The sequence below is a fragment of the Ambystoma mexicanum genome, chromosome 7p, assembly GCF_040938575.1.
Source record: "Ambystoma mexicanum isolate Mex_15411 chromosome 7p, UKY_AmexF1_1, whole genome shotgun sequence".
Classification (NCBI taxonomy): domain Eukaryota; kingdom Metazoa; phylum Chordata; class Amphibia; order Caudata; family Ambystomatidae; genus Ambystoma; species Ambystoma mexicanum.
This window is the reverse complement of record NC_090939.1, coordinates 712,580,160-712,606,977: the sequence shown is the minus strand read 5'-3', so window position 1 is coordinate 712,606,977 and position 26,818 is coordinate 712,580,160. Positions and strand designations below refer to the sequence as shown.

Below are 26,818 nucleotides of genomic sequence, written 5' to 3'. Positions count from 1 at the left end.
GACTCAGTAATAACTTTGGAATTATGGTAGAATCAAGTGGATTTTCCGAGATTGCAAGTCAGCCGACTGTACAACTGCTGTTTGGTAATGGGAGGATTCCAAACAGAATTGATGGCAATGTATAGAAAGGAAGCTGAGAGAGTTCTTGGTCCAGTCAATTGTAGGGTTGTGTTGACGCAACCAATGTATTCCCAAAATATTGGGAAAGTGTGCAGCTCGGATAATCTTAAAAGAGATATTCTCATTATGATTTTGAATGGTAACTTGAATGAGTTCTGTGGAGTGAGTAAGGGGACCGGAGCATAACGGGGTGCCGTCAACCCCTTCAACCTTCATGTTTTCTTTGTTGGGTAGACGACTGATGCCCATTCTTTCAGCCCACATAGTGTCCACAAAATTACCCGCAGCCCCACAATCAATCAGTGCCATGGTTTCCACAGAACGCTCTCTCCAGGACAACTGTAGGGTAAGTACCATCAGGCGTGTGTCTTCTGTCTGACTGGAGGGTGTTATCGAGAGAGATACGTAGGGACTTTCTGAAACTCCTCGAACCATGGTCCCCCCTAGGTTCGAGGCGATCCGTTCCCCGAACGCCTTGGTGGGACATCTGGACAGTTCCGCAGGAGATGTGTTGATGATCCGCAGTACATGCAGAGGGCCACTTCTCGGTGTCTCTTCCGTTCCTCTAAAGTTAACAGGGACCTGATGGATCCAATATGCATGGGTTCTTCCTTTACGGAGGTTCCGGAAGAAGGTGCAGGGGTCTGTGAGGGGGCTGGGAAACCGAAAGAGATTATTCCCTTTTTCTTCTCTTGTCTGCGTTCATTAATTTGATGTTCAATCTGCAGAGTGACTGAAACAAGTTCAGAGAAAGAGACCGGGCGGGGGACCCGGGCCAATTAATCCTTTAGTTCCTCTTTAAGCCCCCAAAGGAAAAGAGTGAACTTGGCTTGTTCGGACCAGGTAGATTCTATTGCTAATCGTTTGAACCTTGTAATGTAGGTCAAGAGGTCCATCTGTCCTTGGTGTACTTCCAACATTTCTTCACAAGCCATGTATTTCATTTCTGGCCTTTCAAAGGTTTGCTTAAATTGGGCAAGGAAGGCATCCCAGTCTCGTAAGACTGGATCGTCGGTGGTAACCAGGGGACTGGCCCATGCAAGTGCGTTACCTGTGAGGTTGGAAATGACAAAGCCCACCTTGCTAAGTACGGTAGCGAAAGTGATGGGACGGAAGGCAAAGTGCACATTGCAAGCTTCAATTAATTCTTTGAGAGCCTTTGGCGTACCATCAAACTTTCCTGAAGCCAGTGGCAGAGATGGTAGGTCGGAGTTGCGTGGCTCCCTATTAGCCACCAATTGACGGAGTACATTGTTCTCTATCTTTAAATTCTGCACTTCCTGGTTCAGTTTCCGAACTTCTACATTAAGAGACTGGACTGTGGCGACCAGTTCCTGGATCTGTTCCGGGGTCGCCATATTGGTGTGTGTTGGGCGTTGCAAACTGTCACAAATCTCTGGTCTGTCCGCAATGTCTAGGTCACTTTCCAATTCGGTCTCCTCCCCCTCCTCCTCACGTGAAGAAATTACCTTCTTAACCTTCTTCTTTCTTTCTTTACTGTAGGATTTCTTTTTTAGTAGATATGGTCTACCGGCGAAACAACGCCACAATGGTTGTCGGAAAATTCCGGAAACCAGTGGCCCCGGATCCACGATAACCAGAGGGGAAAAAGCCAGCTAGGCAAAAAAAAACAAACTTCCTCGATACCGGAGAAGGGAGCCCTGATGACTTTCAGAGGAAGAGATTGGTCTTCAAGCATCCACGAGGACCAGGTGGAGTTAGAACGGATTTCCTCCGCCGTGGAACGGAAGATACCTGCATATGAGGGGAACGCGGACAAGAGTGGATAAGGGGTCCAGAAACCCAGAGAGAAGCCAAAGGTAAGTGCAGAGGGAGGCAGAGCGCCGGGATCTGTGAAAACAGAACGGACCCAGAGGAGCAAGAGAGAACAAGAGACGAAAAGCCTGGCAAAAAGGGGCCGTCCGCAGCAAGAAACAGGACGGAAGAAACATAAGGAACAAAAAGGATGGGCAGAGGCCCAAGGCAGGACAGGGGGGCTCAGCAGAGCCAAGAGAGAAACACAGCGTATTAACCAGCAGAGTAGAGCAAAGTTGCAACGCGAGTTGCCCGCAGAGTCGGAGCCCTGATAACCCTGGAGTTGGCCATCTTGGCAAAGACTAGCGCGCAGCCTAGCGTTACGGCTCAAACGTGGCGAAACAACTCAATGGCAGCCGAGCCTCCATCGATACCAATGCTTCGTGAAAAGGGGGCTCATGACATACCGTGACAGAATTACCACTGCAGTAATTTCGATAATTCTGATGATTTGTTGGCGTTGAGTGCCAAGATTTACTGCCAGGATTTTGCTGGAGGTAAATCTTCCACTCAAAGACAAAACTCATAATTTGGCATAGTGGTAAAATTGGAGGTAACTCAGTTACCTCCAATGTTACCACTTATAGCGATATTCGTAATGAGCCCCAAACAGCATCGTTATTTAAATATACAAAATTAAGCCACATTTAATTTTCTAGCACGCTTTCTGTACTTTACTTAATAATTAAACTAACATGTTTTACTTCCCCACCCCAATGCCAACATCTTAATCACTACTAGAAATATATATTAGTAGCTTTATAAAACTCCAGAGGGGTCATTACCACTTGGAATAATGACCCATTCGCAGCGTCATCTTTATCAGTTTTATCAGTTTATCAGCTTTGAATCTTGCCATAATTTGGGACCGGGTAACTATCCTGCGATAATAAATCCTCCCCCGGTCTGTAAGGATATATTCATAAATTCTGGTCAGATCATGACCTAGTTATTATAGATTGCTTTTTTCATAATTGAATGATGTGTTTCCTGAAAATGCAATTGTATAAGTGTGGCAAAATGTTCTGAATGTATCGTCAATGTCCACATAGCGCAATTCTTGCCGGAATATTGCAAAATTGTGTTTCCTTTAATACAACCAGCAGACCTTTCTCCAGTTTGGCTGACATGGTATTAGTATGCAAAAATACAATGCAGTAATTTCTGCCTTTCTGTTGTTGTCAGATTCTGCAAAATCAGCAAAATTCGTGCAGAATTCATGTTCGGATGATAAAGGGTAATTGCACACCAATTCCTAGTAGGGTTTCATATTCAGCTCAGGCCCTTCTGATATAGCCGGATGACAGTTCAAATGCAGTTCTTTCATTACTTGAGAGGCCCAGGGATTACCTCGGCAGAAAGATTAATTGACGCAGGTCATAATGTAATGGCTTTGTCTGGTGAATGTAAACATGGGGCCTAATTATTCCATACATGTGTATTTATGTATGCAGGTGTGTATGCACATATTTATTTATAATACTTGACAGCCTTCCATGGTCTAATAAAGCCAGTAAATTATTTCTGGATTAAGTTATAATACAGAAAACATACTCAAATGCAATAAGAAAATTACATCACTACTGAAATGCCTACTGCTTGAGTCAGCATAAAGCAGAATTCCAGCTGCCAGAGGAGAATACAATGTAGCCCATTACTTTCCGATCACTTTTTTTCTTAACCACTTTTCTGTGACACTTTGAAGCCATTCATTGAAAAGGAACTATTAATGGAGTATACTTCCTTTGTGCATTGCTGCCTTTTAGCACAGGAGGCCCAGAATCTAGTTATCCCTTATTTTAAAACACAACATGCCCTTAAATTAAATGACTTAAACATGTTTCTAACACATTGTAAGATGCATATTAGTGAATAGATTCTACATTGATTATAAGTAGCAACAAAGACAATATCACTTGTGTGATGCTAAAAATGCAATGAGGGGACAGGGCCTCCATGTCCTTGTCCTGTAGACCTTTTATCATGTGTGTTCTGTGTTATTTTCTGCACAGGAGTCCACGTGGGACTCCTGGCAGTGCAGCTCTTCCTCTTTTTGCTTTGGTGAACATACCCTGGGGATACCCTTATGGCACCCATGGGTGGGGGTACAGCTCTGTACCCCTAGTGTATGTTTTTGGGTACCTGTGTGTGGCCCACAGAGCAGGGTATGGGCTGGTGGCAGCCCCATGCTGAATTTGACAGGGGCTCTGAGTATCCTCCATTTTGGGATACCCAGGCCCTGACATTGGAATCAGTTGATTCCTAATAGGAGACAAGATGGCCCCTGTGGTCTCTTGCTTTCTATTGCCTATTACCTTGTTTTCCCAAAGTCCTGGGAAGCCCTGACTCTGTCCCTTCCCCTTACTGGCTGTTGGGTGGAAATTCCATATATGGTATTGTGGGGAAGTCCAGGCCAGACTGGCTGGAGCCTTCACAATGACTGTATGTTGTGGGTATGCCCTTGGGGTGGGACCTGGGTGAATGGAGTGTGATACCAATATGCATTTGAGTATCCAGCATCATGTCAAGTTATATGAAAATGATGTGGAAAGAGTGCGGAGTAACCTACATGTTCTCCAGTTCCTATTATCCCCAGACTAATGGTCTGTTTGGGAGATTTAACAAAACGCTCAAGGGCATGCTGGGTGCTTTGGAACAGTCCCTAGGGAGGAAATGGAATCTCCTCCTACCATTCCTGCTGTTCCCTTAGAGAGAGGTACCTCAAGAGGGTGTTGGTTTCAGCCCCTTTGAGTTACTCTTTGGACATCCCGGAAAGGGCCCCAAACATTGATAAGAGAAGGTTTGGAAGCCACCCATCCAGGTCCTGCCAAGCAAGTAAGGGACTTTGTGTTACACCTCGGACAGAGAATGACACAGATGATGGACCAAGCGACAGTGAACCTTAAGGCAAGCCAGGAATTGAACAAATACTGGCATGATCTTAAAGCATCACAAGTGGATTGGACTCCAGGACAGGAGATCCTTGTGATGGAGCCTACCAAGCCTCGAGCCTTGGCAGATAAGTGGACTGGACCTTTCAGGAACATCTCCAAATAGGCAAAGTCAATTATCTGGCAGACATGGGTGTCCCTGGGGTTAGCCCCTCAGGTATTCCACGTCAACAGGCTCAAGCTTGTCCATAGGCAAGCAGAAGTCTCATGCCTCTTGCTAGATTCAGAGCAAGAAGAGGATGAGAGTGAGCCCATTCCTGATTTGCTGCAGATCAACACTCAGGATGGCTCAGTGGAGGGAGGGCATCTCTCTTCAGATCTGACACCAGAGCAGCAGAGGGCCTGCAGGGCTTTGCTCCGGCAGCATGCCCCTCTGTTCTCGCTGACACCAGGCCTCACCCCATGGTGCAGGCACGAAATTGACACTGGTGACAGCGTACCTGTCAAAAGCAGATGCTTCAGGATGTCAGACACTGTGAAGAACTACATCCAGGCTGAGGTCCCCGAGATGTTGGATCTGGGTGTTATTGAACCCTCAACCAGTGCCTGGTCAAGTCCAGTGGTCCTTGTCCCTAAGGCAAGTTCCCAGGCAGGTACCAGGGATTGGTGGTTCTGTCAGGACTACCAAGGGGTCAATGCCATCACCAAAACAGATGCGCACCCATTGCCCAGGGCTGATGAGCTTGTGGACACCATAGGTGCTGCGAAATTTGTGTGCACCTTTGACCTAACCTCAGGCTATTGGCAAATAGCTCTGATGGACCATGCCAAGGAATAGACTGCGTTTTCAAAACCTGAGGGACTCTACCTGTTTAGAGTCATGCCTTTTGAGTTGAAAAAGGCACCTGCCACCTTCCAAAGATTAGTCAACCATGCACTCAGTGGGCTGGAGACCTTTTGTGTGGCCTACTTAGACAACATTGCTGTCTACAGTTCCAACTGGGAAGAACATTTGTCTCATTTGGATAAGGTGTTGCAGGCCTTAAAAAGGGCTAACCACACTATCAATACCACCAAGTGCCACATAGCTCACAGGAAAGTCACTTATCTTGGTCATGAGGTAGGAGGGGGTCTAATCCAACCCCTCGCCATTAAGGTACAGGATGTACATGACTGGGAGACTCCCACTGCTCAAACCCTAGTGAGAGCCTTTTTGGGCCTCACTGGCTATTACCGTAACTTCATGGCAGACTATGGAACCATAGCAGCCCCTCTGGCAGCTCTGACTTTGCCAAAACAACAGAGGAAGGTTAATTTGACAGAAAACTGTCAGAGGGCCTCTGTTGGCGTGAAAGAAAGTCATGTAGGGCACCTGTGTTGTGTCCGCCTGACTATAGCAAACCCTTTATTGTTCAGACTGATGCCTGAGACACCGGAATTGGAGCTGTCTTGTCCCAGTTAGATGACAATATTCATCAGGAGACAACTCAAGGGTCGAGAACTTAGGTGGCACACTGCTTAAAAGGAATGTTTCAGCATCGTTTGGAGCCTTAGGTGTTTTAGGCCCTACCTTACGAGGTCTACCTTCAAGGTCCAAACAACCATAAGCCCTTAAAATGGCTTATGCAGATGAAGAGTGAAAACCCGAAACTGCTCAGGTGGTCAATTAGCCTTCAAGGGCTAGACTTCACCATTGAGCATAGGCCAGGGAAGAGTCATGATAATGTGGAAGGCCTTTCCAGAATGTATGTTGACCGTCTGGATGAGTGTGTCAATCTTGTGGGAGATTAGACCACCCTCACCTCAGTCTGGAGGGGGCGACTGTGATGATGGAAATGCATTGGAGGGACAGGGCCTCCATGTTCTTGTCCTGTAGTCCTTTTATCATGTGTGTTCTGTGTTATTTTCTGCACAGGAGTCCATGTGGGACTCCTGGCAGTGCAGCTCTTCCTCTTTTTGGTTTGGTGAACAGACCTTTGGGATAGCCTTATGGCACCCATGGGTGGGGGTACAACCCTGTACCCCTAGTGTATGTTTTTGGGCACCTGTGTGTGGCCCACAGAGCAGGGTATGAGCTGGTGGCAGCCCCATGCTGAATTTGACAGGTGCTCTCAGTATCCTCCCTTTTGGGATATCCAGGCCCTGCCATTGGAATCAGTTGATTCCTGATAGAGGACAAGATGGCCCCTGTGGCCTCTTGCTTTCTATTGCCTGTTACCTTGTTTTTCCAAAGTCCAGGGAAGCCTGGACTCTGTCCCTTCCCCTGACTTGCTGTTGGGTGGGAGTTCCACAGATGGTATTGTGGAGAATTCCAGGCCAGACTAGCTGGAGCCTTCCCAATGACTGTATGTTGTGTGTCCACCCATGGGGTGGGACCTGGGTGAATGGAGTGTGTGACCAATATGCATTTCATGTTATGGGTGTCTGGTTTCTGGTATGTGACACAAAGACTGAGACAGCCCTGCCCGAAACTGGTATGAATGTAGTGTGGAGTGCTGAATGGCTGGGTACTTGTCCCAATCTTCAACTCTACACTCTCCTTCTCTCCGCACATCTCTGACATCTCTAAGAAGTCACACTACCAGCTGCACCTCCTCAGAGGTATTCTTCCTTTCCTCTCCTTCCCCCAGAAGCTCACTGTCTTTAGAGCTATGGTTCTCTCGATGCTGGACTACTGCAACAGCCTCTTTCTAAATCTGCCTGCTTCTACTCTCCGACCACTGCAACTTATCCAGAACAGAACTGCGAGACTTGTCCTTGGCCTCAAGCCCAGGGATCGTATCTCTCCAGGACTGAAATCTCTGCACTGGCTCCCAGTGGCTGCGAGGATTATGTTCAAAACCCTCTGCATCATCCACAAGTCCTTCTGGGGCCTGGGGCCTTAATACCTTCAACTCTCTCTTCCTAAATACCTTCCTTCTCAAGCTCTTTGCTCATCTGCCTCCAATTCCCTCAGGGTCAGTCGCTTATCCAAGCAACAAGTTGGTGTTAGATCTCACTCTTCGGCAGGGGCCTCCCTCTGGAACAGCCTCCCTGCTTCCCTAACACTTGAGGAGAACCATCTTTGGTTCCGTAAACACCTCAAAACCTTTCTCTTCGCATCTGCCTTTTCTCCTCCTCTCCCTTGGTGATTTCCTGGCTGACACGGAAATGGCACTGGTTACTGGACCACCCTCTGACCTCGGGACCAGGTCCACTCCCCCGCCAGTCACACTCCTGCACTGCCTTCCTGGTGACTGTTTCGGTATCCCTACATTCCCCCTTCTGCACTTACCACTGGATGTCTGCACTTACCCTTTCACTTGCCACCTGCTGGCCGTTCCTCTATTTATTGTTATTTATTTATTGCTCTTATCCCTTGTACTGCACTGTCCTCATCCCCCTCCCCCCGCACTTCTCCTCCTTCCCCTTCCCATGCACTTGCACGATCTGACCTAGTAGGATCGTTGTCTGTTTCCCCTTATTCCCCCTCCCTTGCCTCGTCGCGCCTTGAAACACTTGTGTATAGGCGTGTTATGAATGCCATATCATATCATATATCATATCATATCATATCATATCATATCATTTCATATCATATCAATCCACATTCCTTGTTGTGAGTGTCTGGATGGAGAAGGATGGCCAGAATGCACTGTGAGCCTGATTGGCTGCCTGCCTGCATGAATGCCCTTCTCGATGATGTGTTGCCTGAGTGTGACCCAACAGAATGAATGAGAGACCAACCAGTATATCTGGGGACCTCTCACTGATGGAAATTGTTCTGAAGCTGAAGTCGAAACTTGATGCTTACTTTGAAGCACAGCTGGAAGAAGAATGCTTTGCTGTTGCTTTCCTTCGACGCAATCCGAAAGCTATCGTGTATCCAAGAACTGACCCAAGAGAGGACCTGGCTAGGAGATCTCTTCCTGAGCTATGAGGGAACATCGTGCACCAGCTAACCTTCACCAAGGCTCCCTGGAAGCCAGCGTTCAAAAGACTGTCGACCGGAGATGGGGACCTCCGAGGAAACTGAAGAGAAGCACCCGGACATCGAGGCCATTGAAGTCCTCTGCCGTGGACCAGGGTTCGGAGGATCGCCGTAACTGCTGGAGGCCGTCAAAGCTGTGTTGCCCAGAAGCGGGGACAGCTTGACGCTGTGCCGCCGACGACCGGATCCAAAACGCTCCATTGCTTAAGAACACTTTGAATCAAGGACTCCCTTGCTCATCACCGTCAACTGCTTTGTCCCGCCCGAGAATGTCGCCGACGAACCAAGGAGAATCCACCGGTGGATTTCCCGCGACCCAAAGACCACAAAGACGCCGACGACCTGACGCCCTTGCAGGGCCAAAGTTCTTCATTGACTCTTTGCGGCAACTAACTATCATTGCTGAGATGCACTGCATACCTCATCTTAGCAGGCCGTCCACGACTGATTGTCGACAAGCACCACCAGGACCGAAGCTGCTGCCTCAATGGTATTGTTCACCCTTTTTTTTGAGGGATCTCTACGATCCTTGGCTCCTGCCTTAAAGGGAGTTCACTCAAGAAGGATCCACCGACGACCCGACATCGAACTCTACTAAACAAGGTACATTGGGGTGGAAGAACAATTTTAGAAGGAGATAAGACTCTGAAAAGCAATATATGGACTGGGCTTGTTTATTATATTACTTACAGGTTTCCCAGGTGGGGGGGGGGTGGTCCACACACAGAACTGTGTCTAGGTAACAACACAAAGTATTCAGCCAATTGATTTGTATGCTATTTGAAACTATCTACAGTTGATGCATTTGAATGGAATCAAAGGAGTAATTGTACTACCACATAGAGACGGTATATATTTATCATTATAGAATTGTCTGAGCACAAAGTGTGTAATTGGATGTGTACATAATCAAAGCCTTATTTATATAAAGAACTGTGTTATCACTAACATAGTGTGTGGGCATTCCTTTGTGGGAGGTGGGGACTACACTGTACTTAAGAACCAGCCTTCATCACCTCCTAAGTGCTAAGCCTTGATTGCTCGTCCGTTGCTACCAACAATAAAGAATCTTGGCTGGGGTGCTCTCTGCTTCTACTCTGCCATATAGAGGGCAGGACTATAGTTACCCCCTCCAGTCTTTACAACTTGCAGTAGAGGAAACAAGACAGCACATATTAAAGAGGATGACAGAGCGATCATGTGTGAGGAATAAAATACCCCTTACCATACGTAAAAAGAGTATTTCACATTCACTTGGACTTCTGAGCCAGATAGAGGTACCCAGTCTTTCGTGTTGCCTTCTGTTTGGTCACACATTTCCTATAAAACCGTGCACTGTCCTTTCCATGTAAGGTAGAAGGTACTTTAGCTCAAATATTTCATGTTTTTCTTTATATCATGGAGAGATAAAGAGATATGTGTTTCTCCAGAACCTATTAGAACTGGAGTCTAAAGAGATGACAAAGATTTTAGAAAAAACATTTGATATAATAAGTGTATAAAAAGGCAGTGATTTCCAAGTTCAATCCTTAGGAGATGTGGCCACACCGGATTTGACAATAACAGTTGTTATGTCAATGAATCCCATTAAGATTTACTGTATTCTAATGTATTTTCTGCGCCCGCGCTGAAATCATGCAGTGGATTTAGCCCTCGAGGAATGGACTTGGCAATCCATGTTTACTAACGGGTGTTCACTGCTAGTACATCGAGAAAACTATAAATGTGTTAGCGGCATTCATACTAATAATGTATTACTAAAACCGAGCGCTGATCCCATGGAAAAATAAATAAATAATTTCCTTTGTTCAGGGAGGTTTCGGGTGACGTTAGAAAGCTCTACACACTGAAACATACAAACTAAAATGATGCAGATTTGATATGGGGGAGACAGTGATTTTCACAGAGCAAATAAGTCTTGCGTAATCCTGTTAACTAGGAGCTATGAAAATGTCCATAAAACCTTTACATCATGGAGGGCATTAGAGGAAATCCAAACTTGGATCAACTGTTTCGGCAGCCGATGCCCAGACGTGGATATGGCCAACAATGGGCTGCAGTAAATTATTTTAAATGAAAACCGGCCATTCCGACGATGGTTATAGAAATGCCAAATGTTTTAGTTGCAGTCAAAAGTTTGAGTTTTTATTTTCAGAATGAGTCATGCTCTGGGGGGGTTTTCCTTATGATGTATGTTTTTACGCTTAATGGTATATGGTATGAGAACTGTTTTTTTTATCACCTAGTTATATTTCTGTGTCGTTACATTTTCCACAATAGATGCGGACAAGCCAAGAAAATCAAAGGAAGCTTGTCCGGAGCTGATGTATCCTGTTGAGCCAACGCATGAGCGGAGCAAACAAAGACACTGTGGTGTAAAACATGAAACATATTCTGCAGATCACAGAAGTGTCACATTGACATATTGGCGTTAATATAATTTAAATGTGCAGCAGATGCAACCAAAAATACTACATACGTAGCCTTCTGAACATACTGCGTCACAAGAACTGTACACTTTATTGCAACATCTCTCGCTTTGATCAAGTTCACAATGCTAGTACCTTAATGATATTTTGCTCTAATAGTTTCTGATGTGTTATTATCAATAAAGTTCATTAAACTATGATATTATGGAGGATTAACAATTAGTGCAAATCAGACCGCTTAGACATTGATTTGTCAATATCTAGCTCATCTTCAAACTGTATTTTCCTCACAAACATAGGTACAACCTGCCCTTCCCATCATTTAACAATAGTGCTAAATGTTCATCTCCATATTCCACCCACCCACTTACCCCACAGATACGTTCTGAAATGCTACCAATCCCAAACCACCATAGATATATCCCACTGGTGACCAGAGTGCCGCCAAGGAAACTTCCATCCATCATCATGAATCCCTCATTGACATGTCTACAATCTAGGAACATGATCACCCCTACAGCTACACTCCAACACCCCACTCTCTCACTCCCATGCCCACTGGTATGCCCCACCACCCATCTACGTAATCAGTCACATTCCTACATTCTACAAATTCCCATACAGACAGCCCCCCACTCTTCACCCACCCACAATCCCCACATAGACAGAGCAGCACTTTCTAGCCACGCCCCTAAAGGCACAATCCCACCCTGTCAAACACACGTATGCCCCATCTATTCCTTAGAGACATACCCGCACCCTCTATTTCAACTGAAATCTTCACAGATTTCTTACCACGTTCCATCCACGACTCAAAAGACCCATTCCCACCATTGCCTTTCATGTCCCTCTGATCAAAGATACATGGGTGGAGGAGGAGAACACAGAGGCGGTCGGAGGGTAGAAACGGGAGAGGGGAAATTAAGATTGGATGGGAAGGGAAATAGTTGGGTGCAAGAGGCCTGGTGGATAGGTTGCCAACTTCGGAAGCAGAAGATATGGGATCCAATGCGAGCTTCCACATTTACCAACATGGAGTAATCTTGGACACAACACCGCAGCATCCTGTTCTCAAGTGTCCTTGTATCCTAAATGTGGGAGCTCATGGAAATAAACAGCCTTCATTATATCCTGCTACATTCATTAAAAACACTGTAAAAGAAAATGAAAAGGTTGTTGACGATTAGCAAGAATGTTGTGCAACTCACTGTATCATCTTGATCTTCCCACATCTGTCAAAACTGGGAGTGCTAAGAAATAAACTGAGCAAATGTCTGCAGTTATAGTGCACCAACATGTATACCATGTAATACTGGAGAAACACCTGTGGAGAGGCGAGGCTTGATCTACTGGTTACATTATAGACCTTTTAACCATAAAGTCAAAATCGGCAATATTTGGGTGTGACAATTCTGACGGATGTGTCTCTGCTTAAGACATTGAAGACTCCTTTGCAATCCCTGTGATTATTCACTGATCTGTTAAATCAGAATGTGTTAAACAGTTTTGCTAGTTTTAATAGCTGCGTATTATGTGCAGTAATATGTACATTGATTCGATATGCGTTGACATCTGCAGTTCGGTTCTGCAGGCAGGGTTATTCAATTGCTTTTTGTGAGTGGATCAGTTGCTATGTATAGTGTATTTAAGCATATGCGTTGAGAATTTTAGTGCAGGGAAGTTAGTGGAAGGCCCGATGAGCAACTTGGGATCCCATGTGGCCACAGCAATGTCTCGGTAGCTGTGCCCCTGAGATAATGTCTCAGCTGTATTGCCCTTTGGGTAAGCTATTTGTGAGGGGCGTCCTGATGCAACGTGGTGTGGGCTGATATCTCTGACAGCAGACATTGTTCCTTGAATAGGTCCTAGATGAAAGTGGGGGAGCAAAGGCACAAGACCTAGGGAGCATGCAGCTCACGGACCATGTAGACATGGGTGAGAATAGTCCCTGAGGAGTGGCCAGTGTAGGGATTGCACAGAGGGCAGAGTCCTGGTGGGCTCTCTCCGAACAACTGTACCTGATAGGATGTCAGCGTTTGACATCTAGTAGACAGTCATGTGAATTTCATTGGGCATCAGGGAGGAAACCCATGGCACGCCATTCATTGCATTGGTCACCATCAGGTGAAATCAAAGTGGGAGAAAAACCCCAGAGGGGCAAATGTACAGTGGGATAAAAGTACAGTGAGACAAACAAGGTCAAAAATTACAGAGGATACCTGGGAGCCATTCCTAGCAGACAGAATCATCACAGTGGGACACCTAGAAGCAATACAGTATTAGGTAAAAATTAGAATGTAGAGCAAGTTGTTAGGAGCTCATACAATCAAGACACATATAACAATACATTGCCTAGAAGGGCATGATAAAGGCATGACATAATGCGAAAGCCATAACCAAAAGATAGATGTCACAATAAACATGAACATACCTACCAGGTCCAAAAAGCTGGTCTCAAACCCACACGCCCAGCATTGGCCTCAGCAGGCATCTCACACTTCAAGTACTCACAGTTCCACTGTCAAAATATTTAACTATCTAGCTCTCTTTTACTCTCTTACTTTCAATCTCTAAAATGCATGAATTGTATAATGTGTGCAACAAGGATTGGGTAATTGGCAAATGAGAAGAGTGGTAAGACTGGGGACTCGAATCATTGCAATAAATAGAGATGTGCAACCATTGGCTCTCCAGTTGTTATGAACCACAACTACCATCATCCCTAGCCAGCAGAGTCAATCACGAGGGATTTTAAGAGTTGTAAAGACGGGAGTGTGGTGTCTCTGGTACTACCCACTATATGGTTGGCTAGCGGCAGAGAGGAACCCCAGCCAAGGGTCTCAAATGGTAGAAATGGATGAGCAAGCAAGTCTGAAACTCAAGGGAAATGATGCAGGCTTGTTCTTAGGTACAGTGAATCCCCAAGCCCCCACAAATGTATCTCTACAAACAACATTATGTGCTAACGCAGTTCTTTTATTAGATACAATTAGGTTTAGGTGAATTTCGGTAAAAATGCACCAACTGGTAATTGTAATAAAATGCACCAAAATTACTAAACACTGTTTAACTTTAAAATGACTGTTGTAGAAATGCAGGCAGTTTACTCTATAACACAGGCTGAATACTTTTCAGGGTAAAATGCAATTATTTGTGGCAATCCAGCATATGAACAACCTGCAATACAATGTAAGTTATACCTTCCTTTGATATTTATGCCCAATCCCTAAATGTTCATTAGTTGTTTGCTTTTCTCTTTACAGGTTCCACCACCCCCAAAGTACCTGGGAAGCAACAGGGGAGCTGGGCCAAAGACAAATCCGAGTTCCCTGGATGGACCCAGAGGGAGGAAGCCCCTCTTCCTTGTCACAGTACCTTGGGTGACTTAGAAGGAGAAGTGGCAGAGTCTCTCACCCTTACACAACGTCGACCTTGAAGATGTACCCCCTCTGAAAGAAGAAGTCACTGGGTTGTCGCTGTCGAACAGGAGCAGGGATCCAAGCAGTAAAGTTCTGTGGCAGTGGTCTGCTTGGTCAGTTCCTACTCTGGCTTTGGATATCCCATGAATCTGAATCTCACTATGGACATCGATAAGGCTTGGGAGGTGAGTATGAGTCCTTTGATATTCATCGATGACCTTCGGTGTTGATGGCTGCAGTGGCAGAATTTGGTGCCAGGTTTTGTCTATTCTCTGTATGTTGGCAGCTGATTCTTCAGGGCTGCAGCCGCAGCATGGATGACAGGATGGGTTCCGGTGATTTGGACCCAAGTATTGAATTGGCCTATGGACCTCGAGCAAGTCTGGACCCTCATGACTAGTTCTTTGATGCAGAGTGGTGGGAAACCCACCGGTGGGCACTTCTTTGTAATTGTAATTGATTATTTTTAACGTACTTAGTACCTACAGGTTTCTAAGCGCGGACGCGGGCATCGAACCTGTATTTCTCCACGTCGTCTTGCTTCCAAGATGAGCATATTGCCCTTGAGCTATCCTCCCACAACCATGCGGTTTCTGCAGGCAGTGACACTGGACTTTATCAGCCGGGGAAAAGTGGACAGATGTTGGGTCTGTAGTGCCACTTGGTTGGAACTTGGCAAGCTACAGACATCGAGTAACACTATGCCAGGTTACCTCCTCTTCTGGTCACAGGCAGCCTCCAACACAAGATAATGCTGGTGGACCTCTTGCACTCAATATGTCTGTCTGTCACACAGGACTGGTGTCCAGGAGACTTTGGGTGAAAAACAGTAGTTGCACAATGTCGCCTCATAGTTACGGAAGAGGTTGCCTGTCCGGAACCTCTCCTGATCAATCCTTGAATCAGCTCAGCAGCCTTTGTATTTGATGAAGAGTTGCAGCAGCAGACTTCTTCCTCCAGTTGGATCCAGGATGCGCTTATAGGAAAATGTCAAGCTTCTGACACAGGAGCATTTCAAACTTCTGACACAGAGGTTATTGAGGGGTCTTCTGTTATACACAAATCCCCCCATTCACTCAGGCTGAGCTAGAGTGGTGCATTCATTAGGCAGCACCCAATCAGGCTCATAGGCATTCAGGTAATATCGAAAACCAGACACCCAAAACAGTGGATGTATAGTGGGGGCAACTACCAGCCGTTCAGAGCACACGCTGCATTGACTCCAGTTTCAGACAGGGCTGGCTCAGGCAGACCAAAGGCATTAGGACAGACAACCAAAACCAGACACCCACACCACTGAATGTGAAATGATGTCCCTTTCCATTCATTCAGGTCCCACCCCTAGGATATTCCCAAAATAAGCAGTCCCTTGGAAGCCTCGTACCAGTCTTGCAGGGGCAGCAGCACAGTCAATATGGCCTTTCCACCTAAAGTCTAATCAAGGGGAAGGGGAAATAGAGCCTGGTGTTCTCAGGACTTTGAGAAGCAAGAGGGAAAGGCAGAAAGCATGTGGCTTACAGTGGCCTTCTTGCCTTTGTTCAGCATTACATTGATTCCTTTGGCATAGCTTAGGTGTCCAAAAACGGAGGAGATGCAGAGTCACTGCAGTCAGCATGTAGCTGCCACAAGCCCATACCCTGCTCTGTGGGCAACAATCAGGTGCCGAAAATCACACACTAGGGGTAACAAGATGTACACCTACTCATGGGTGCCATAGTGATATCCGATGGGTCTTGTTCACCAACAATGAAATAAATAAGGGCTGCACTCCCAGAGGTCCAGACTGGACTCCTGTGGCAGAAAAACACTCAGAATAACACCAAGAGGGAATTAATGGGGCAAGGCAGAGGAGACCCAGTCCCTCCAAAGCATTTCCAGCATCACAAGAGTCATACTATAAAGCATCTGTAGAGCTGCAGGTGTCAGACCCCTCCCCTAAATGATGTGCTTAAATGTTATTGGAGACTTGAACATGCTTGGTTGATAGGAGCACACCATGCTCTAACTAAAATTATAAATGCGTGTATGTGCTTTCCAACCAGAGCATTGGCACTGTAGATAACCAAGCACTCAACTTTCCAAAAAACCTTGGTTAGCACCTCTCAGCTTTTTGGTAATGTACATTCATTTATCAAAAGGTAACATTCCGATCAATGCCGTCAAATGATATGATGTGATATGATATGATATGGCATTAATAACGTGCCTATACACAAGTGTTTCAAGGCGCGACGAGGCAAGGGAGGGGGATCAGAGGGAAGACATAGACAACGATCTTACTAGGCCAGGTGACATTGAAATCTTGCAAGTGCAGGGGAGGGGAAAAGTGGGGGAAGGGAGGAGGGGCAGTGCAATACATAGGATCGACAGTAAAAAATATAAATAAAACAATAGGTAAAAAGTATGGCCAGCTTGTGGCAAATGCAGGGGTAAGTGCAGACATCAAGTCTCAAGAGCCGGTAGGGGACTGTAGGGATACAAAAACAGCCCCCAAGTGCAGGGGTTGTCCGGGAGGCAGTGCAGGTGTGCAACTGGTGGGGGAGGTGACCTGGGCTCGAGATCAGAGGGTAGCCAGGTGACCAGTGCAGTTTACGTCAGAAGTTCAGCAGGGGAGTGGATGAGAGAAAGCAGACGCAAGGAGGAAGGTCTTGAGGTGCTTCTGGAACCGGAGATGGTTCTCCTCAAGTTTCAGGAAGGGAGGGAGGCTTTTCGAGAGTGGGGCCCCAGCCCAAGATAGAGATCTACCACCAACTCGTTGCTTGGAGAAGTGACTGACCATGAGGGAGTTGGAGGCGGATGAGCGAAGAGCTTGAAAAGGAAGATATTTAGGAAGAGAGAGTTGAAGGTATTGAGACCCCAGGCCCCAGAAGGCCTTGTGGACAATGCAGAGGAACTCATTCATCAAAGAACTCATTAAAGCAAGGACACACTTTTATTTGCCCAATGTATACACATTTATTCAAGAATGTGTACATTTTCCTCTGTTGCACTTTTATCAAACCAAAGTTGTTCCATCCACAATTTATGGTCTGAATATTTTGTTTGTGGAGATGGGTTCCTATTTAAATTCACTTCAGGGAAATATTTGTAAACAAACTCTGGGTTTAGCCCTTTCTATCCCATAGGTTGTCATTCGATACGAAATGGGCCTAATATCACTAAAGACGTTAGTGATTTCCAACCAACTTCGGATTTATACCAAAATACTTGATCCCCCGAGGATACTCTATACATGAATATGTATGTTGTTTTGAAGTCCAGGGCAGTCGCCTCCCCCACTAAATCTGATACAAAGATTGATGAAATCTTGGATAGCATAGATTCTAATTTGGTGAATTGTTAACCACCCTTTAAAGGCAAAAAATAAATGTATGAAATGGATTGGAGGGAAACATTTGAGCAACTGGGCCATTATTCCATGCACAGGGAATGCGCTGAGTTTCTAAAAAATAAACACAAACTATCTAGATAAATATATCTGTTTCCTTGAAAACATGCACAGGGAATGCGCTGAGTTTCTAAAAAATAAACACCAACTATCTAGATAAATATATCTGTTTCCTTGTAATCAAGTCTGAATAATCTAAATCATATTTAATCTGAACCAATTTCCCACTCTGAAATGTACTGGCCCAAGACTGGGCTTGGACAAATGTGAAATACTCTGTCGATTATGTAAGAGGTTGGACTCTTTATAATCCTTTAAACATTCATTATTATATTGTGTGTCAACTGGGAACTTGAAAAAACATCATTTTATCCTTTTTGTTTATAGTCAGTTTGATGATACTAGTAACTCTTTATGGTCAAGACTAATGGAGGGTAAACGGATTGCTTTGCTTATAGCGTTGTGTAGATTTTTAATTATGCTTTTTGATATGATGCCGACTCGGATTGTCTAAATAATAGGATATTGTCTTATCTTACATTTCGCCGAGTTGATAAATTCTTATGGCTTTTTAGATTTTTTGTGACAGGTTTATACCACTGTAATGTACCTATCATGTGTTCAGTGTTGTCTGTAGTGTGTTTGATATTTATCAACTTGTGTAAGGTTTCATTTCCAAGCCCATAACAATAAAGAAAAAACAGTAATTCTCATAATATGTAAAACTGTGTACAAAATAACATTTTACTTCTTAATGAGATTGCAGTCAGCCACTTAAGAAGTTCCAGGCTTTAGTTTTGTCTTTGCACCATGTGCTAACATATATATTTTTTTATCATCCACACTTCTTTTCTTTGTCTGATGCAAGCCTATGGATGTTTTCAGGTTTTCTTGGTCAAGCACACAAAGAAAGCAAATGGTTGTTTAATTGTATGACGAATTAGTATAATTGATAATGGTCGAGGAAAATCATAATATGAGATTAATGTTGTGGAAGATCAAACTTACATCTCCTGCAGCTGCTACCTTTCAGGAGAGGATTCCAACCTCTATTTGGCCAATGATAAGGGGAGGGCCAAACATGGACCTAAGATTTTAAGTACTTTTGCATAGTGTGTGTTGAATTGTGAAGACCTTATATGGACAGAATCAGCTAATTTACCGGAATTAAAACACAATTAACAGAGAGTATTGATGTTGTTGAAATATCTTGGAAAAGAAAATGTTCACTGCCTACTGACAATGATTTATTATTAATACCTAATCTTAATACAAACCTTGAGAGCATTGTCTGCCTGTTATATGACCAGTGGAATGACTACATATTGATGTGTAAAAGATAAGTAGGTAGAGGGGATTGATAATCTGGGAGGACCAACTGATCCCATTTACATATTCAGATGATGATTGCCTATACCAGTGCCCATACGGTTTGAGATTGCCATGTTAATTTGTTTTCTCAGTCGTATATATTGAAGTCAGGATACTGGCTGATTCCATGTTGCTATATTCTAGAGTTTCCCCTAGAATATTGGGTTTACTGTACTCAAATGAAGTGACCCAAGACTACAAGCCCTAAAATTCATTTGTTGGAGGAATTAAACCCAAGACTAAATGCACTGCCAGTTTAATAGTCCTTCTATTAGCACATATTGAAGGTCATTGATGGCCTCTGCCCTATCTCAAATGCAATGGGATTTTCATGGCTAGTGACAGTTGAACATAGAACCTCCTAGTGGTTGCGACTGCACGGGAGACACCCCCTTCAAGTGCCATTTATTCCTCTTCTCCAAGCTGGCCAGTACCTTTGATGTGGATGGAGGGGATGAGGGGACTGCCAGGGGATCAGGCACTGTTGGAGAGGTTCCTGTTCAACACCAGCAACTTTAAAGGCAAATGCAGTGTGGGATGCATTGACCCACTCCGCTATGTTATGCAGCATCACCCTGCCAGTTATGGGGAAAGAAACAGCAACAGTGGGGGCAAAACCCTTGTGCATGCCAAAATCCCACAAAAAACTACAAAAACCGTGTGCTTCACCACACAAAAAGAGGGATGCACAACCTGCCACCCATGGTGCATGTGCGGTGGGATAGAGCAAACCCTGCAAGAATGTGCCAGTGGGCTCCATGACCAGCAAACAGAGTGGAAAGAAAGAAGCAGCACTTTGAAAGTGAAACCCAAAAATGTGCCTACAAATGACATTTGCTCTGTTGCTAAAAACTCCAAAATGCTGATACACAATACTTCTCCATGTTCAAAATCTTACCTGGTGCTAAAATTCATGTATCAAATGAAGCATTGTGAAACATACAAAGTCTAAAAACTGACAGCCTAGGCCAAAATCTGGGTGCAGTACCTGGGCCTACCTGAATGACAGCTGTCAGTACTGTACTGAGGAAACTTTAAAATGACCTAAAACTAAAAAGTCTGCTGGATTAGCAAACATAAAAAGGATTGTTGCCAAAAAGGATTACAGATTTTAGTTGCTTTTTCCCCAGAGATTTTAAGGCAAAGAAAGAAATGTATTTATGTTTGATGTAAAAAAATTGTTTTTTGCTGGATTTAAGAAGTTAATTAGCCTGGCTGAAGCTGCAAGAACTGGAAAAGCAGGTTTTTCTCCCAGAAGGAGGGCCTTCCTCTCAGCAGAAACTCACTGGGAGGTGTTAATTGCAGGTTAGAACAGAATCTTGTCTACAGAAAGCGAAGGAACAATGACAAAGCTTCAGCCCAGGAAACTGGAAGTGTGAAGGGGGTTGTAAATGGCCTCTGGAAGGAACAAACAAGGAGGGGGATGCCCTGGACTGCACAGAGACAAAAAGGGGCGGACCATCTATTTCTAAACATGAACAAAGAACACATTTTGAAAAGACTGATAACTTGCTATTCAAAATGGTAAAAAATATAAAAAGGACAGAGTTGTTAATTTAATTTCTGGCTGCACGTGTGAAGAGGTGGTAGAACTGTGTGACATGTTCTGGACAGGAATGGCAATATATGTGGTTTTATGCAAAATGTATTACTGTTAGAATTGTGAAAATTTACACACATATCCCTATGTCAAACACGCACATTTGTGGAAATTTGCATAACATTTGGAAATTGTGTTCATAGCGAAAAGGGCAAAATTCTGTAGAAAGTTGAGACAAGATCCCACCACTGCGGGGTTTCGAGGAATAGCTGCTACGTAAAATATGGCATCTTTGTGTGTGATATGTATAAAGGTGACCAATGTAGAAATGTACATTTAGCATCAAGTCCGATTTTGAGACCAGTGGCTAAAGGGAGGTCTCTGAGGACTGTAAAGCAAATCATAAAATGTGACATCATCCGGCCTTGATCCAATCGCTCAAATTGCAAGGCGGAGATGAAGTGTGGTCCTATCCCAGCTAACAGGGGAAAGCTTAGCTAAGCCGGCCCATACACCCCCTTTGTGATGTCATTTTAAAGGATAAATAGAGACAGCTGACAACACATAGGGACTCACTGATTCAGCCACTTTCCTGTTTCCGGTGAAGCACACTGATCCGGCATTCTACATCCAGTTTTAATATTCTTCCAGATCCAGATGCCAAATATCTTGCCAGCAGTAGAGTACTATGGATTTCCAGCCAGGCCCTATCCTCAAATGTATTCTCTTTACCCAGTGAAGCGCTGTGTGGTGTGAGAAGGCCTTTTGAACCAGTATCCTGAAATCCTCTGGCTTGCCATCATTAGGCCTGCCTGAGGAACTCATCATCCAGCTGATTCAAATACCCACAGGCTAGGAGGGCAGATCATGTGCCAATCCGGCGACCGGCCTAGTGGATCCAGTACCGTGCCTGATGTGCTGTCTTTCGTAGACCAGACCCAATCCATGACCAGAAATGACGGTCCAAAAAAAACTTATCCTGTGAGTATTAATAGGAAGAACTGTGGTCCATAGTATATTTGCATTGTCTTATCCCTCTTTCAACCCATCCGATCTTTCATTCAGAACCAGTATTGTTAGGAGTATCTTTGCATTGTCTTATCCCTACCTCAAACCCATCCTATCTTTCACTCAGGACCAGTATTGTTAGGAGTATCTTTGCATTATCTTATCCCTATCTCAAACCCATCCTATTTTTCCTTCAGAATGAGTATTGTTAGAATTATCTTTGCGCTGACCCTTTTCTCATCTGAAGAAGTCGAGTTTCCTCAGCAGACAGGTCGCACTGATCACGTGACTGTAAGTGGTATTTGCTTTTTCATAGTCATCCTCTAGTGTAAGGAAAACCATTTGTCATTTTCAAAAGTGCATTTCTGTTTTCCATTCTCACACCTATTTTACAAATATGACCTTTACAAAAACCTCTATAACTCCCTCGGTTTTTGTGATAGAAACACAATTCCAAGTCCTATTTGTACCTAACATCCATAGCTATCCATAGAATCCAAAACCGCACTGCAAATCAGTGCGATTCTCTCGTTATCGCGAATATCGCACAATTAAAAGTTTGCTGCGATTTTAAAAATCTGAAAGGTTTACACGTGTAAAATAGCTTTAAACTGCTCCCGACTTGGACCTTAAGATTTCAAATGTTTTCTGCTGACTAAATCATTGCTTGTGATGGTTTGCACCTATTCAAAGTGGCTTCCATAAGAATTTAGAACAATCTAAGTATTTTTGACCACATTTGGTGTTTTTACCCAGTCAATTCTAAAGACAATTGTAAAAGCCAATCTGACAACTGAAAAGTCATTTCCGTTTTTCTCTTGTGTTTTATGGGGGGAAGGTGGGACTGATGTTCTGTTTGATGTGTGCTATTCCTGAATACCTGCTCTCTCCTCCCATCTCTTTGCATTGCCCATTGGGGTTTGAGGGGTGTTGCAGGGGGAACCTCTAACCATAGTGCTATCTGATCTGAACCAACACAAAAGTATTAATTTCTGTGCTGTATTTGTTTTGCTTATTACTTATTCCTAGTGTTAAAGCTAATATTCAGTATTCTGTCACCCCAGTGGTGATTGTTGTTTATCTATTAAAACATATTGTGATTACATTTTCAATACATAAATAAATATTTACCTTTGCAAGATAGCCTGATTCCTGGTTCAGCGTGACCGGGAGGGTCTCAGGAGAAGGGTGTGATATGAGTGGTATATCGTTCAGAATATTGAACTTATAGACAAAAATATGTAAGGGTTTCAGTTGTGCACTACATGCTGGGTTTTGACTAGGGTGTGTGCCGGATTGAAATCAGTTACAGCTTGGGGGCTTGTTGCGGGATCCTGAATTAGACATACCACTCATGACAGTCTAACACAGCGTGCTAGCGACGGGGTACATACACCTTGTTGGGGTACCATACTGTGCTACACTGTATAAGCACCCATCAAAAGAAATACTCAAAGGAGATAAGCCAGAAGGAAATTAATAATTCTGGAATGGCGACCCCAGTGGAAATCAATATTGCAAGGGAACACCTATTGCATACATTGTTTGTCAGGGGTGAATGGCTGGTACAGGACGAACAGGTATGGCTGCAGGGAATAAAACAAGAAGTCACTGAAATCAACCATAATACCTGGCAGGATAAGGGTCCATTACATCAAGCACTCAGTGAGCTGTACATGACCCCTAAAATAAAAGAAGAGCAATGCAAAATTGCCAAAATAGCGGCCTACCTTTACCTCCACATAGGAGTCATACAGGAAAAGTACGGAGACCATGTAGACTTCACAAAGAGGCAAGGGGAAGCACTGCAGAAAATCAAGAGCAATCTGGACTCTGCAGAGCAAAGGCTCAGGATAGCAAGGAATCTGAAACAGAGGCTAGGCAGTATGCCGCCAAACTCCAAGAAGATCTGGCTCTCTTACTGCAAAAGAATGCAGAGCAAGACACCCAGATACAGACACTGCAAAAAGAGTGTCAGGAAAGGTTGGACTCTTTAAAACAGAGTCAACAAAAACTGGCGCAGCAATTAACTTTTAACAGAGCATGAGCAGAATAGACAGTCACCTTAGAAAACCACCTAGAATCCTTAAAAGGGGAAAATAATAACTTATCAAAGACCCAGAATCCCAAACAGAGTTTGATGAGGAGCACCAGAAAGCTGGGGCACTTAAAAAACAGAGGGGCGACCTGGCTGAGCAGAAGGACACTCCAGGTCAGGAAAGGGACGCCTTAGGCCAGGAAGTCAGCCATTTAAAAACAAAGTTAGAACAAAATCACCTGGCCCTTCAGGAACTTGGTGAAATCAAAATGGATTACAAAAAGCTACTAGAGCACACCAGGCGGGTTGAGGATGCTCTGGCAAAGAACAATCAAACCAGTAAGATCCAAACTCAGGAGGTGGGTTTCCTGCAGCAAAAATTGTCCCAATACTCCCAATTCAGGCAGGAAGCACAGAGAGACAATGAGGCTGTCTGTGAAAAGAATGACAGGCTCCATAGACAGATAGCCATGCAAGAACAATTCATAGAGGCCAGTAAGGCCTTAATAGAGGCGCAAAAAGGTCAGATATTGGCATGTCATCAGGAAATAGGGGCTGAAAAAGATGAGGTAAGATGGGAGAGAGAAACCCCTGAGCATAACCTGAGGAACCCTGTCATCAGGGACTTTAATCCCTTCAGTTCCATGGACACTGCCACCTCCATGTCCACTGGCTCATATGAGCCAAGGGCTACAGTGATGGCGGACTTCAACACAGTGGGAAATATGGGACTGATGGATCAACGCCTCCCAGAAATTGATGGGCGCGCATCTATGTACAGGTTCCTAAATATTAGGGACAGCCTCTCTGATGTTGAGGGGAGAATCAGAGAACTGGATCCTCAGAAATATCACCTACCTAGAGATCAGTTAGTCAAATTTGGTGGGGAATTCCATGAAAATAGGCCCACTAGGAGCATCTTGAAAACCTCTTCCCAGCTAGGACAGTGGGTGTGGGGGGGTACTCAGCCAATCCTGGGAGCAAGGGAGAGTCAGAAGACTCTTCTGAGCACCACAGGTCTCACGAGACTAGGCCCCCACATTCTGCCAGCCATTCCCAAGCTCGTAGAATCAGGGAGAGCCTGGAGGATCAGGCAGCCACCTCAGGTAGCAGCGCCTCTGAGTCAGAGGATGAGTGGACCAGGGTGACCAGAACTAAAAGGCCAACAAAGTGAAGAGAGCTTTACTGAAAGATCCCCTGAAGCAAATCAAGGCTATTAGGAGCGTCATCACGCTCTACCATAAAAATGCCAAATATTCAGTTTGGGAGCACCTCTAGCTGTTTGAGCAAATGATGGAGACTTTCCACCTGAAGGACATTCAAAACTGTATTCAGCATGTCAAGTGGAAATTTCCACCTGAATACTCCAGGCTCTTTCCGGGGCTGGAGGATCAGAACCACTCAAGATGGTCCACCTATAGGGCGGCCATCTTAAAGCATTTTTCAATCCATTGAAACACTCAAGAGGCCGGCAAGGCAGCCTACAACCTTCAATGTGGGGAAGACCAGGCCCACAAGAATTTGTCCAAGAACTGAAACGTGCCTTTGAGCAAACCACCAGGAGGGTGCACACTGACAGTAGGGAATGTATCTATACCTTCTTTCACGCCCTCCCTAAATACATTATGACCCAGCTGGTGAGGGACTTTCATGAGAAAAGATCACTAGACTGGGTCATTGAACAAGCAACTCGCATGTTTGGGGTGCAATGCAGAGAAAAGTACTTGTGGTAGTTTCTGAGGGGGATGGGCAGAAAAGTCGCATCTGGATATGCTGCTTCCATGTGCTGGAGAGCATGTGTGGGAGGGAAATGTCCGAAATAGACACATCATTATTAGTAGTACTAACGTGCAGGCAGGCAGAGTGTTACATATCATCAAAGCAATTACGCATTACTCGTTTTTGGGGATGAACATTAAATAGTGTCATATTTTTTTACAGTGACAGAGGCAAGGATTTTACTGATAGACAAACTACATTAACTTTTTGGCCAGTAACTTAATCAATCGACATGTTCAGGCCTTAACCAGTTCCCCTAAACTACTGATATTGTGCATCAGTGTGTACTTTATAAGTAGTGTTTATTGAGAAGAAATAGCATTCCCTGTAATGGAGGCCTTATTGTATATCTTGTTAAATCCCGAAACTAGAGTATAAGAAAAACCTTTATCATTTAAATGTATTTCCTTTTTATTTTGTGATGATGGCATTCTATGGGTGCTTTTTTATGTTTATTTCTCTTCTGAAAAGAACATGATTGTGGAATACCGAAAAAGCAAATGGGTGTTTATCTTGCACAAATAAATGTTATGATTAACAATGGGGTATTGGGGGGTATTAATATGAGATCATCGGTGGGTTGCACAGAATGCATAGATTCCTTATGCCCTTGCTTGCCATAACAATGTTGTAAACTCTTGTCTAGCAATACTGATGCTGCTGCATGGACTGAGGCGGATGCTGCTGTGGGTGTTGGTAGATGCCGTAGCTTGAGGAGCCATTTGCCCTTTTGACAGTGCATGCAATTCGGGCTGCCAAGGTGGACCAGGTCTGCCATTTTGGTGGACATCGGACAGCAGACAGCAGCTGCTGTGGCGAAGTGGAGAGGCTAAGCCATGGGCAGTTCGGTTTGGTCCGGCGGCTGACAGTGTTTTCCAAGTGGCCATGGCAATCAAGAGGGCTGCGTCGCCCGCTGTTGCTATCTGAGCTCCTGGAGCTACCGGTGCTCTTGCTCGCTTGTTGTTGGGCAGTGAGGAGCTGCTGGTTATTGATCGGGGACTGTCTCCTGCTGTTCTTGTGCTCTGTTGTTGAGGGCTTGACTACCTATGG

General features: G+C 44.6%; 1 long non-coding RNA gene across 1 annotated transcript in view; it reads left to right on the top strand.

The window, feature by feature from the left end:
* LOC138525555 (uncharacterized) overlaps positions 1 to 11,425 on the top strand; it is a 56,557-nt gene extending 45,132 nt beyond the window's left edge. Inside the window, exon 2 of the long non-coding RNA XR_011283353.1 lies at positions 11,077 to 11,425. This is a non-coding gene — a long non-coding RNA (uncharacterized lncRNA). The remainder of the gene's footprint in view (positions 1 to 11,076) is intronic.
* The last annotated feature ends 15,393 nt before the right edge of the window (positions 11,426 to 26,818 follow it).